Source organism: Moschus berezovskii, chromosome 14 (assembly GCF_049115385.1).
Source record: "Moschus berezovskii isolate FMDL1 chromosome 14, NW_MosBer_1.0, whole genome shotgun sequence".
NCBI lineage: Eukaryota > Metazoa > Chordata > Mammalia > Artiodactyla > Moschidae > Moschus > Moschus berezovskii.
This window is the reverse complement of record NC_142473.1, coordinates 84,018,698-84,033,383: the sequence shown is the minus strand read 5'-3', so window position 1 is coordinate 84,033,383 and position 14,686 is coordinate 84,018,698. Positions and strand designations below refer to the sequence as shown.

Sequence of the window (14,686 nt, the reverse complement as noted above, 5' to 3'; positions counted from 1 at the left end):
TTATCGGTGATCAGTGGGATTTTGGACTGAGCAGTTATCTGAAACACTAAAAAGAACACACTGAAAGTTGATTTGCTAGCCTGACTCACGGGAAAAGTGTCTGATGTTGGGAGGGATTGGAGGTGGGAGGAGATGGGAAAGAGAGAATGAGATGGCTGGATGGCATCACGGACTCAATGGACATGAGTTTGAGTGAACTGCGGGAGTTGGTGATGGACAGGGAGGCTTGGCGTGCTGTGATTCATGGGGTCGTGGAGAGTCGGACACGACTGAGCGACTGAACTGAACTGAACTGAATTGAACTTTACCTGAAACTACTTATTACGGAAGGACATACATTATTTAGATCTAAAATACCCTGAATTATGTCAGATAATCATTCTAGTATGTCAGGAAATGAACAGAAGAGTTATTTTATCAAATAGGAAATCAAATGTAAGAATATGTGAATGCGGCAATCATTGGGTGTATGAGCAATGGCTGCTTTGCCTTCAAGCCCTATACGAGATCCTCCTGAAGAATATCCAAACCTCATGGCTGAAGGAGTCCCTCCCTATGATCAATTATTGGAGGATGCCTAAAATCAGTATTATTTACAAATGGTGGTTCAAAAGTGAAAAGCCATCTCTCTGTCTGCTAAGTAGCAGCATAGAAACCAATTCACTGAAGAGGAAACTGTAAATCTACTCAATGAATAGAATTAAGAGTGGTGTTCCTTGTGGAATGAGAAGTGGATTATAATGGTAGTGGCATCAGATGGGCTGTCCTGATTCTTACTCAGTGTCCAGTGGTTTCGTAATAGAGTCTGCAAAATGGCCCTTAGGTAACTGGAAGATAAGGGGAACCCTGGATTATATCAAATGGGAGGATCTGAGTGAAAATTAATTCAAATAATAGAAAGATAATTGTTGCTAAAAAGCGAGCCAATAAATAAATCATAATGTACCTGTTTTTTGGGTTAATAGAGGTATAACTGGTAGGATTAATTTGTTTTTTGGGTTAATAGAGGTATAACTGGTAGGATTAATTTGTTTTTTGGGTTAATAGAGGTATAACTGGTAGGATTAATTTGATTTCAATGAAATCTGTGACAATACTGATATTGATTATCAAACATGTTAGGAAATTGAATTAAAATCTCCCCATGATATTCATCCGATGAAAGCTGATTTGTTAGAGGAGGAACTAGAGTTAGTTAGCAATCTATGAATTGTTACATAATCAATATATTGATACCTTTCATAAAGTTTAAATTTTAGTGGTGGCAGGAGATAAAACAGTTATCAAACTCATGCATCCTTATGAACAAGTGTGTGGTGAAATATTTGGTTAGCTGGAATGCCTCTTTTAAAAATGCTTACACCTCATTTGATGATACCATGTATTAGCAGTTTGGCAGGTGTCCATCTGTTTTTTTCTGTTCTATAAATGATATACGCGGGAGATGAATAATTATGAGTGATTTTAATTTAATGGCTTGATCAGGAGTCAGAGGACAGAATCTGTGGATTTCTGGGGCAAGGTTTTCTGAAAAGTCTCAGAAATTTAATACAGCATTGGATATATTAAATACTATATTTAATATAGTATTGGCAGTCTTATCCAATATAATGTGCTAAGTCGCTTTAGTCATGTCCTACTCTTTGCAACCCTATAGACTGTAGCCCACCAGGCTCTTCTTTCCACGGGATTCTCCAGGCAAGAATACTTTCTTGACCCAGGGATCAAACCTGTGTCTCTTAGATCTCCTGCATTGGAAGGTGGGTTCTTTACCACTAGCACCATCTGGGAAGCCCATCCAATACAATACAAAAGGACAATAAAATGGAAGGTATAAAGATGGGAAAATAAAATATAAGACCATCGTTATTCACAGATATCATAATTTTATATATAGACTCAAGGGCTCAGCTGAGTGGAAGAGAGAACTGAGTTGTCAGATAACAGAGGAGTAAATAAATTTATAAGCCACAAGTGAAAGCAGCAGCTTTAATCATCTGCTGACATAGTGTAAGTGACAGGTTAAAAGTAGAGTCGGTGTCAACTTCCCCCTGTTCCATGATCCCTCGTGAAACATTGAGTAGTCAAGAGATTAGCACAGATATGGGAGTCATCTCATTGTTGAGGGAGCCCTGAACAAAAGGTTCCCGGAGTTTTATAGACCTGGCACAGGGGGAGGGATGAAGGAGTGGGTGTAAGATATAAATCCTATCTTACGAGTAATTATACAAAATAGAACTGGATTAGCACTCCAATAGTCAGAGATTGGCAGAATGGACAAAATCCTGATTCATATATGTTTTATCTACAAGGTTCATGATTCAAAGACACAGATAGTGGAAAGTGAAAATGTCAAGAAATATATATTATGGAAATAGTAACAAAAAGAGAGGTGAAAGAACAGGCAATGCAAATATAGGACAGAGTAAACTTTAGGCTGTAAATTGTTGCTATAGACCAAGACAGACATTTTATAATGATTGAGTAGTGAGTTACTCAGGATATAATAATCGTGAACCTGTATGTATCTCAGCCTCCTCTGGTGGCCTCAGGGATATTCCACCTGGATGAAACCCCATGGTTCCATCATTTAGAGTCCTTCACACCTCAGCTCTTGATACCCAAGGGCTTGCATGAAGAGTACTTTATCGCATAGTTTTCTAGACCAAGAATGCAGGCTGTTAAAGTGCAGGGAAAGAACCAATCAGGTGAAAATGTGTTGTTCATGGGTGAATTCTCCCAAATATCTGCTTCTAGGCAAAATCTTAAAAAAACAGAGATAATTAATTCCTGGGAGGATAATGCCTTAGATAGAAAGGTTGGTTCTTTTATATTCTCAGTATCCTCTCTAAACACTAAGATTCATGGAGAAGAGATTTCCTCATTTTAAGAGAAGACTAAGAAGGGCTTATTAGGTAACAGAAATATTTGTGTCTCTTCTTCTGTATCCATAGACTAGGTTCTGAGGATCAGAAGATTCCTGTTAGTACCTAAGACTTTGGGTTTCAAATTCAACATAGCATTTTCTTTTCTTTTGACTTGATTTTCCAAGGCTTTGGAGCATGCTGAATCCATTTAAATAAATTTGTGTCATCTTGACAGAATTGTCCAGGCAGTGGGGACTTCAGAAATATGCATGATTTGACATTACAAGTAATGGTTATTTTGTATTTCTAAGTACCTTGGGCACTCTTCTTAACTACAGGGGAGACCATGGTAAGTGAACTTGAATTGCTGGGGTTTTTTTTATTGAGTTTTTATAGTTCTGTTTTTTTTCAAGGGATTTTTACAGTGAAAGTCATTAAAGATTTATTCTCTGATATTTTATGGGGGATTACTTTTAGATACCCTGGGATCTTTAGCAGAAATATTTGTTCTCCTTCCTGTGTATGGATTTATCTATAATTTATCCAGAATAGGATTACAATCTGTGGATTCTGAAGACATTTTTTAAGTCCGCATAGGACTGAGGGGAAGGTCAGCATTTAGATTATGTATTTTGAAGGAATTTGTCAGCTCATATTGAATTCCAAATTGAGAATGTATAAATTTATAGCATTTATAAGGGAAAACGTACCCTTTTTACTGTGGTTTGGAATACACATTAAATCTCAAGTTCTGAGGCACTTTTTATTCTGATTATTTTCAAACTTTCTTGGATCTTCTAACTGGGCAGGATCTTATTTCTGCTGAAGTGGATGTGGTCCCTGCAATATAACTGAACTTTTGCATCCCTGACTTAAGACTTAGGCCTTTCTCTTAGAGAGTCAAGACACATACTGCTGAAGATAAGAGACGAAAGTTAATTTTCTTGGTCCGCTTCAGGTGATTTTTCTTTCTCCCTTGTATACACTGGGCTTAAGTCATCTCATGGGAGGTAAGGAGTGGTGGGATAGAAAATCACTGTGTTGGGCATTAAAAGACTTGGATTCTTATTTACCACTAATGAGCCATGTTTCCTCTCTGGGCCTCAGCTTCCTTATCTTTAAAGAGCAGATGAGTTGATAAAATGCAAGGTGCTGAAAGAATTTTCTTTTAAACTTTTTGTTTCTATTGGGGTGTGGCCAATTAACACTGTTGTGATAGCTTCAGGTGACTCAGTCATACATATAATGTATGCTTTCTCCCCCGACTCCCCTCCCCTCCTGGGTGCCATGCAACATTGAGCAGAGTTCCATGTGCGATACAGTGCCATGTGTTGATCCATTTTAAATCCAGCAGTGTGTACACGTCCACCCCAAACTCTGACTATCCCGTGGTATTGGAAGAATTTTAGGGCACAAAAATTCTGAACTTGTTAAATAGATCCTGAACTCATTAACATCTGACTGTACATCATACAGTTTAGCCAAATAACTCCCATGGATTACGTATGGTCATAGGTGGAGGCTTTGTCCAAACTCTGACATCGCTGATTCCACGAAGTAAACTAGACTTACACTGGAAAGCTAAATTCCAAAGAGCTAGAGGCAGACATCCTGGTTTTTTAATACAGATTGTTCTATTTTATTTTTGTATCACGACTCAGGCAAGTTGTTTACCTTCTAACCACATTTCCTTATCTTTCAAGTAGATAATACTTTACCAACCTCATAGAATTGTTGTGAAGATCTTGTAAATGGAATAGTGAATGTAAAACTGTTAGTATAGTGTGAACACAGCAAAAAGCCAACAATATTTAATGATTATTATGAGAATCATATGGTGAAAATTAATCTCTGCATTCAATTAAGAAAGAGAAAACAGCAGGTTTATAGTAAAAGTTTATATTTCATAATGTGTGTGAATATGGAATTTAAACAAGTAATAAAGGTTTCTCTGCTTGGAAGGAAGTTTGTCTGTTTAAGTTCTTGTCTATCAACTGCAGTATGAATGCCCTTATGAGAGAAAAGAATTACTCTGTGAGATTAACACTTTATTTCTCATTTCTCCAAAAATATGTATTGTAGAGGATTTGAATGTTAATAGGCACAGCTAAGTCTAGTACAGAGGAAGAAAATGATCATGTGTTTGAGTCTGTCTGTTAATTCAATTCAGTTCAAAGACAGTGATAAGATAGAACTGTTTTTAACTTATGTCCTGATTACTACAAGGTTTGCAAGAAGCTGAAACAGTGTGTGAAATAATAAAAGTGAATGAGTCACATTTGAGGTTTTCTATGTGATTTTGATCATGAGCTCCGACCTTTGGTACAGGCCTTCAGGAAATTATAAAAACGCATTATTAGGTTCTTGGTTCTCCCGAGAACCATCTTCTCTAGGGAAGGACTGGCAATTAGAAGTACATTCAACTTGTTCCTCAGGTGTTCTCTTCCCTGGAAGGATTCTCTGATGCACTGACCTATCCAGAAGGGAGACCACTATCCTGGGGCTTGGAACTCTAAAGCTAGCCTCTCCATGAAGAGTTGATGGGATCATCTGTAAGAGGTTTCCTTTCCACATACCTCATTATTCAACTTGACCATGTGTAACTGGGAGAACTCATTTTACTCTTCACTGCTTTTGTTTTGCTTTCAGTTCAGTTCAGTTCAGTCACTCAGTCATGTCCGACTTTTTGCGATCCCATGAATCACAGCACGCCAGGCCTCCCTGTCCATCACCAACTCCCGGGGTTCACTCAAACTCATGTCCACAGAGTCGGTGATGCCATCCAGCCATCTCATTCTCTGTCGTCCCCGTCTCCTCCCGCCCCCAACCTTTCCCAGCATCAGACTCTTTTCCAGTGAGTCAACTCGTCGCATGAGGTGGCCAAAGTATTGGAGTTTCAGCTTTAGCATCAATCCTTCCAATGAACACCCAGGATTGATCTCCTTTAGAATGGACTGGTATTAGAGCAGTTACTTTAATTATATTCAGATATTTCTTGGGGTCCCATGATGTGTCAAAATACAATTCCCTATGTCTGCTTTCTCATGCATATTCCAATCAATTTAAAAGCACATAGTTTCAGCTTTAGAACTCTAAGACAAAACATGAAGATTATATTTAATTTCTAATCATAGAATTAGTTATGTAAGCTGTAGAAATTTGGAAAATACTCAAAAACATGGGAAATAAAATATCAACCATAATCTCACATTCAGGAGCAAATGTCCTCACTGTATTAAATTATTTTTCTTACCAATCTTCTATACATGTGTATTAACATAGATTAGAAAAGGATATAGAATTTTATAAGTGAAATTTTTGAATTTGAACTTTATTTTTAAAAGATGCATATAAAATCTGTAATATTTAAATGCTAATTCAATAAGTATATTCACTAAATTTTCCCCTATTTTTACATAATTTGTAAAATAGACTATTTTGTGACTTTTTAATTCATGTTATTTTGTGCATAAACTTTTAGATTATCCTCCAGAATTGCTACTTATTGTCCGAATTATTCCAATAAATTGATGTTTCATTAAAGTATTTCAGACACTATGGCCAAGGAAACTGAATTTCTTTCTTCTGGTTACTCTATGTCTTATAAAAATAGTTTGAGATCAGAATGAAAAAAGACTAGGTCAACTGAAATAACTTTTAAGATTCTGTTCCCACAGAGTTTTGGGAAAAGCAAGACTCATCTGTGACATTATCAGAGTACTGTTAAAAGGCAGAGTTTCAGTATATTTCACTTTTTTATGGTTCTTTTTTCTTTTCTTTTTAAGGCAAAGCATTCTTTCCTGGAATTTTTATTACCCACACCACATAGATGGAGAATGAAAGGAATGTGACCGTATTCATTCTAGTAGGCCTTACACAGAACCCCCAAATGCAAACAGTAGTGTCTGTGCTGTTTTTGCTCTTGTACATGGTAACCCTCTCAGGCAACCTGCTCATTGTGGTTACCGTTACCACCAGCCAGGCTCTGAACTCCCCCATGTACTTCTTCCTGACCCACCTTTCCTTGATAGACACAGTTTACTCTTCTTCTTCAGCTCCTAAGTTGATTGTGGACTCCCTTGAGGAGATCAAGACAATCTCCTTTAATGGGTGTATGGCTCAAGTCTATGCAGAACACGTTTTTGGTGCTACTGAGATCATCCTGCTCACAGAGATGGCCTATGACCGCTACGTGGCCATCTGCAAACCTCTGCACTACACGGCCATCATGAGCCACAGGCTGTGCCTCCTCCTGCTGGGGGTGGCCTGGACCGGAGGATTTCTCCACGCAACCGTTCAGATCCTCTTTACCGTACAGATCCTTCTGTGGCCCCAATGTCATAGATCACTTCATGTGTGACTTGTACCCTTTGTTGAAACTTGTCTGCGTGGACACTCACACCCTTGGTCTCTTTGTTGCTGCCAACAGTGGGTCCATCTGCCTGTTAAACTTCCTCCTCCTGTTGATCTCCTATGTGGTCATCTTGCGCTCCCTAAGGAACTGTAGCCGAGAGGGGAGGCGCAGAGCCCTTTCCACGTGTGTCTCTCACATCACAGTGGTTGTCTTATTCTTTGTGCCCTGCATATTTGTGTATCTCCGCCCAGTCACCACTCTGCCCATCGATAAAGCTGTTGCTGTCTTTTACACTATGGTGGCCCCTATGTTAAATCCTTTAATCTACACCCTCAGAAATGCCGAGGTAAAACGTGCTATGAAGAAACTCTGGAGAAAGAAAGTCACTTCAGATAATAGTTAAGCAGAATCATGAAACATTACAGATAGAAGTAAGAGAGGTACTCGCGTCCAAGCCTCTTGATGACTATATCGATCTAACAAGGGGATGAACAATACTTGCTGACAGCCACTTAAGCACAAGAAGTAAAGCTTGGGTTGGAATCCAGACTTACTGTCTCCCATCTCTCACTCTCCTTATCACAACTTAATGCTTCTTAACCAATAAATACTTATCTGTTAACAGGAAATCTGGAAATATCTTCAGAAGCTAAAAAGTACAGATCTGAGTTTTGAATTGGTCTTATTATGTAACATGGAGATGTGTTGGTTACTACTGATTATGAAAAAAAGTGCCTAATGATATTCCTTTACTTTGGACTCTGGCCTCAGTATAGATTTTTGTGTGTGTGTGTGTGAATTTTCTTGTTCATTAAATCTTGTGTGTATAGTAAAAGAAATACTATTTATGACATGCTTATAAGACTAGCATTGTATTATGTATTTTCCATATTTAGTTAGTTGGGGTGCAGTTAGAGAACAGAACAGAGTGATGTGAACTGAAACAGTTCACAATCAGTCATTAATTATGTCAGGACGCTAACTATAAAAAGGGTAATGAGCTCTCTAAAAAAAGCCCTTTGACTGAGAAATGAGTATCCAAGGAAGGAATTCATTTTGAATGTGGGCTTCCTTCCCAGGCCAGGATTTCAGTCTTTTGGAGAAAGTGTAGATTTTGCCCATGGATGAAGGGATGGCATGTTTGACCAAACTTCAAGTTAGTGGAGAACTGAGATACAAACTTAGATATGACTCTTTGTCCGCACACTGTTTACCCGTTAAACACAACTCTAGGGTGTCTTTCCCAGACAGTCTGGACAGAAATGAGGTAATGAAGCTGGTGATATTTATTAAAAGAAACCTCACATGGTTTCCCATTGAGCATGATCAGACGGCCCCAGAGATGGCCATTAGTTCATCAACCTTAACAGTGATCTCCACTCACACTGCATGTCATTACCGATGCTGCTTTAACTGTTTTCTCTTGAAGTTCTGGTACTTATATCACAAGATGATTTTAATTATCCTTAAAACAGTTAAGATACTGTTCTTTCATCAGTTTTATTTCATTCTGCCTTTGCACCCATGTACCCATGTTCTCAGACCACCCTGCTGCCACCACAAAGTCATTCCCATATGTTTTTGTGCTTTGTTTTGTTGCTAATCACTGCTGCCAACAGTTGCGGGTATGCCAAACTACACTCACATTTATAATTTTTATGAACAGTTTTGATTTATGAAAATAATAATTGAAAACACTGGTATCTTTATGTTAAGGTACCAACAACATATTAGATAATAATTACATCATATAATTTGGCTTCTGATTTTTAAAATAAAAGCTTTTTCATATGTGAGGAAACCTATATAACGCTTTATTTTATTAATATTTAAAAATTAAACTTGGTACACACATTTCTACAGATCCTCATAGTTCTTTTTTAAAATTAATTTTAATCAGAGTATAGTTGCTTTACAATGTTGCATTAGTTTCTTGCTGTACAGCAAAGTGAATCAGTCATATATATACATATATCCCCTCCTTTCTGGATTTCCTTTCCATTTAGGTCACCACTGAATAGAGTTCTCTGCGCTATACAGTGGGTTCTTATTATTTATTTGTTTTATACATAGTAGAGTGTATATGTCAGTCCCAATCTCCCAGTTCTTTCCAATCCCCCTTCCCCACTTGGTAACCATAAGTTTGTTCTCTATATGTGTGACTCTATTTTTGTTTTGCAAATAAATTCATCTGTACCATTTTTTAGATTACACATGTAAGTGATATTATTCAATGTTTTACTCTTTCTGACTTACTTCCCTCTGCATGAGAGTCTCTAGGTCCATCCACATCTCTGTGAATGACACTATTTCATTTTTTATAATACACCACTGTATATGTGTACCACATACTCTTTATGCATTCCTCTGCTGATGGATGTTTAGGTTGCTTCTATGTCCTGGCTATTGTAAATAGTGCTGTAATGAACATTGGGGTGCATGCATCCCTTCAAATTGTGGTTTTCTCTGGATATATTCCTAGGAGTTGGATCACTGAATCATGTTATTTTTTTAAGGAACCTCCATACTGTTTTTCATAGTGGCTGTACAAATTTCTATTCCCTGCACATTTCATGGTACTTTGTCCTTCCACTATTTTATAATTTCTAACACCTTGTTGTAATTTTTTACTCCCTCTTGGGAGTTTTTCAATGGATCTTATGCTTTTTGAAGGCAGAATCCAGGTCTCTCTCTCTTTTATTTTTACCATTGCAACCCCAGCAACTATCAACGTCTGATACATACCGTGTGCTCAAAATGTTTGTTAGTTAATGAATTAAGACAAAAAAGAATAAAAGGAGTGAATTTGTCTTGAAATTGCTTTGTATGTAGACAGAGCCACACATTTTAAAAAACAACTTTTAATAATGAAATGGTATTGAAAAGTAAACAGGTTAACTGAAGAATATAGCTTAAAGAGCTCATATTAATAAGATAAAAAATCTTGCTGAGAGCAGGGAGAATATTGAGGTAAACTATTCGCTCATATGCTGAGAAGTGTAGTTTAAATTTCTTTCTCATTCTCAGTTTAAACAGGAATAAAAGCAAATTGTAGTTCCCTCTGAGGTCAAACGAGACTTTTCCTTGAAGTTGAATCAACTTAAAGTAGAAATGAGTTCCCTAGCCTCTAGTACTACTTTTTGGACTTCATCTTAGTGAATTTAATTATTCTCCTTTATATATTCACCCGCACATTCAATGTTGATCTTGCATATGATATTGTGCTATCTTGTGGAAACTATTGCTATATAGTCGGCATGTACTTTACGGTACTTTACAGAGTGTGACTGTATATGTCAAAAATAGAAATTCTTTTCAGACATCAAAATGTTCTTTTATTTGAGTCATTACTCTTTCTGGTGTGTTACCAGCAGAGCATGGGTTATGTGAGCAATACTAAATGGTGCTGAAGGCTACAAGGAAATTTGGAAATGGTGTAATATTCATTATCTACCCCTCAGAGGTAGACAGGACCAGTGTGTTTATAGCATTAAATAGTTACATACGTTAATATTGCAGGTACCGTGCGACGATCAATTGTGATGTATAAAAACAAGCACAATTATTAATGAAAAATTATTAGACTTTTAGTGATGATGATCCAATATATACACTGTTAAGCACAGGTCCTGGCTCAGTAAATGGTTAGTAGTACAATTATCTAAACATTCTGTTATCATTACCTGGAAGTTCATTGAAGTTCAGGGCATGACCTGGGAAATTAGTCAATTTTGATTCCTAGCTTTCCAGTACATCTACTTTGATGGCATCCTCTTTATGACACTTTTTGATACTTTGCTTTTTCTGCTACCCAGGTGGTGCCAGTGGTAAAGAATCCATGTGCCAATGCAGGAGATTCAAGAGACAGTTTCAATCCCCAGGTCAGGAAGATTCCCCTGGAGTAGGAATGGCACCCCGCTCCACTATTCTTGTCTGGGAATCACATGGACAGAGAGGGGCCTACAGTTCATGGGGTCACAATGAGTCAGGCGCTATTGAATATGTGTGTACGCACACATATCTTTATGCATACCTCCTTGGTTTATTATAGAGATTCTTTGTTATTGTTCAGTTGCCCAGTTGTGTCCAGCTCTTTGCGATGCCATGGACTGCAGCAAGCCAGGCCTCCCTGTCCCTCATCATCTCCTGGAGTTTGCCCAAGTTCATGTTCATTGCATCAGTGATGCCATCCAGCCATCTCATCCTCTGATGCCCTATTCTTCTGCCCTCAATCTTTCCCAGCATCAGGGACTTTTCCAATGAGTCATCTGTTTATGCCAGATGACCAAAATACTGGAACTTCAGCTTCAGCATCAGTCCTTCCAGTGAATAGTCAGGGTTGATCTCCCTTAAGATTGACCAGCTTGATATCCCTGCTGTCCAAGGGACTTTGAGGAGTCTGGAGTCTTCTCCAGCACCACAGTTTGAAGGCATTAATTTTTTGGTGTTCTGCCTTCTTTACGGTCCAGGTCTCACAACGGTATGTGATCACTGGGAAGACCATAGCCTTGACTATCTGGACCTTTGTTGGCAAAGTAATGTCTCTGCTTTTCAGCACACTGGCAAGGTTTGTCATCGGTTTCCTGCCAAGAAGCATGATTTCATGGCTGCAGTCACTGTCTGCAGTGATTTTGGAGCCCACAAAGACGAAATCTGTTACTCAGTTCAGTTTAGTTCAGTTCAGTCGCTCAGTCGTGTCCGACTCTTTGCGACCCCATGAATCACAGCGCCAGGCCTCCCTGTCCGTCACCAACTCCCAGAGTTCACTCAAACTCATGTCCATCGAGTCGGTGATGCCATCCAGCCATCTCATTCTCTGTCGTCCCCGTCTCCTCCCACCCCCAATCCCTCCTAGCATCAGACTCTTTTCCAGTGACCTTTTCCCTGTCTATTTGCCATGCAGTAATGGGGCCGGATGTCATCATCTTAGTTTTTTAATATTTAGTTTTAAGCTGGCTCTTTCACTCTCTTCCTCATCAAGAGCCTATTTAGCTTCTCTTCGCTTTCTGTCACTTGAGTGGTATCATCCGCATATCTGAGGTTGTGATGAATTATAGAGATTATTACTCGGTGGCAATAAATTCCATTATTTCTTTGATTTGTTATTAGAAGAAAAACCTGTGAATTCATATAACTGGTTGAAGCTAGTAAAGCTAAACCCAAATCTGGTAGAATTTCATGCATACGGAAAGAGCAGTTATGGGTCATTTTTCTCTCTTTTCTTGCACTCATTTCTGATCTACTCAATGCAGAATCTGTGATTTGTAGCAGTTAATTTTTTTTCTTTATCCCATAAGTATTCCTTGCTGAGATCATCCATGATGTCCTTTTGACCACTGCCTCTATTGAATCAATCTTGTGTTCCAAGCACATTTATTTATCACCTAAAATATCTTTCCTACTACACAATTTCCTAATGGCATTTTTCATCTGGGCATTTCTCAAAGTATAGATTAAGGGATTTAACATGGGAGTGATGATAGTGTAGAATAAAGCAACTGCTTTATCAATGGATAAAGTATCTGCAGGTCGCATGTACACAAATACACAAGGCACAAAGAATAAGACAACCACCGTGATGTGGGAGACGCAGGTGGAAAGAGCCTTGCGCCTCGCCTCTAAGCTGTGGGTCCTTAGTGAACGCAAGATGACCACATAGGAGACCATCAAAAGGAGGAAGTTTAAGAGGCAGATGAAGCCACTATTGGCAGCGACAAAGAGCCCTAGAGTGTGGGTATCAGTGCAGGCAAGATTGAGCAAAGGGTTCAGGTCACACATAAAGTGATCTATGACGTTAGGGCCACAGAAGGGTAAGCGGAAGATGAAGAGGATCTGTATGGTTGCGTGAAGAAAGCCTCCCACCCACACCACTCCCACTAGCAGTCCACACACTCGCTGATTCATGATGCTTGTGTAGTGCAAGGGCTTGCAGATGGCCACATAGCGGTCATAGGCCATCACAGTAAGAAGGATGCCCTCAGCTCCTCCAAAGAAATGTTCCCCAAAGATTTGGGCCATGCATCCATTGAATAGGACAGCTTTCCTTTCCTGGAGTGAGTCTGCGACCAGTTTGGGAGTATTGACAGAGGAATAAGAGGCATCAATAAAACAGAGATAAGCCAGGAAAAAGTACATGGGGGACCCCAGTAATGAACGGCAGTGACAGCGACCACGGTGAGCAAACTTCCCACCACAGTGATGATATTCAGTTCAGTTCAGTTCAGTTCAGTCGCTCAGTCGTGTCCGACTCTCCGCGACCCCATGAATCACAGCACGCCAGGCCTCCCTGTCCATCACCAACTCCCGGAGTACACTCAAACTCATGTCCACAGAGTCGGTGATGCCATCCAGCCATCTCATTCTCCGTCGTCCCCTTCTCCTCCCGCCCCCAACCTTTCCCAGCATCAGAGTCTTTTCCAGTGAGTCAACTCGTCGCATGAGGTGGCCAAAGTATTGCAGTTTCAGCTTTAGCATCAGTCCCTCCAATGAACATCCGGATTGATCTCCTTTAGAATGGACTGGTTGGATCTCCTTGCAGTATAAGGGACTCTCAAGAGTCTTCTCCAACACCACAGTTCAAAAGCATCGATTCTTCGGCGATCAGCCTTCTTCACAGTCCAACTCTCACAACCATACATGACCACGGGAAAAACCATTGCCTTGACTAGACGGACCTTGGTTGGCAAAGTAATGTCTCTGCTTTTTAATATACTATCAAGGTTGGTCATAACTTTCCTTCCAAGGAGCAAGCGTCTTTTAATTTCATGGCTGCAATCAGCATCTGCAGTGATTTTGGAGCCCAAAAAAACAAAGTCTGACACAGTGATGATATAGATGACCAAAAAAACAGCAAATACGATTTTCTGCACCTTTGGGTTCTGGGTGAGCCCCAGCAGAACCAACTCTGTCACGTTGCTCCTGTTCTCCATGTGCTTCATGTGATGGGCAATTGCATTACCTGAAAAGAAAACATATTTTATTAACGCACCCTTGGGTTTATCAAACTTCTCATTCTAACATACAATAATTTTAGAAAATTATATCAAGTATTGAATTCTTTTGATTTGTGTGTGTGTGCTTGTGTTGAAAAGATTGTGAGTTCTTCATGAATAATCTCATTGCCTCCCAGGTGAAGTCTTTGTTAAGATTATAGAAATGAATAAGTTTTGTAAACATACAGGCAGGAGACCTGCTGTGTACACTTTCTCATTGCAGATGACTAAGAGCACATCACAGCAGCATCACATAGCAGCAATACATCCTGAAAAGGAGGTAGAAGTTTGATGTAAAGTCTGTAAGTGAAAAGCTGTAAGATTTTCATTTTAGCCTTTGGGCAAGGGGGATCATGAAAACTAAGAGTTTGGGTGAATTGGTGAACAGGAATATGAAGGGGAATCTTGGATGTTATTCTAGTAAAGATCTTTTGAAATGGCCTGCAGTTAAGTAAGGGGGTGGAAGGCAGACA

General features: G+C 39.1%; 2 pseudogenes; one reads left to right on the top strand and one right to left on the bottom strand.

Moving 5' to 3' along the window:
• Positions 1–6,696: 6,696 nt before the first annotated feature.
• LOC129555072 (olfactory receptor 4C12-like) lies at positions 6,697–7,624 on the top strand (annotated as a pseudogene).
• A 4,970-nt stretch (positions 7,625–12,594) lies between these two features.
• On the bottom strand, positions 12,595–14,159 carry LOC129555073 (olfactory receptor 4C46-like; annotated as a pseudogene).
• Positions 14,160–14,686: the final 527 nt, after the last annotated feature.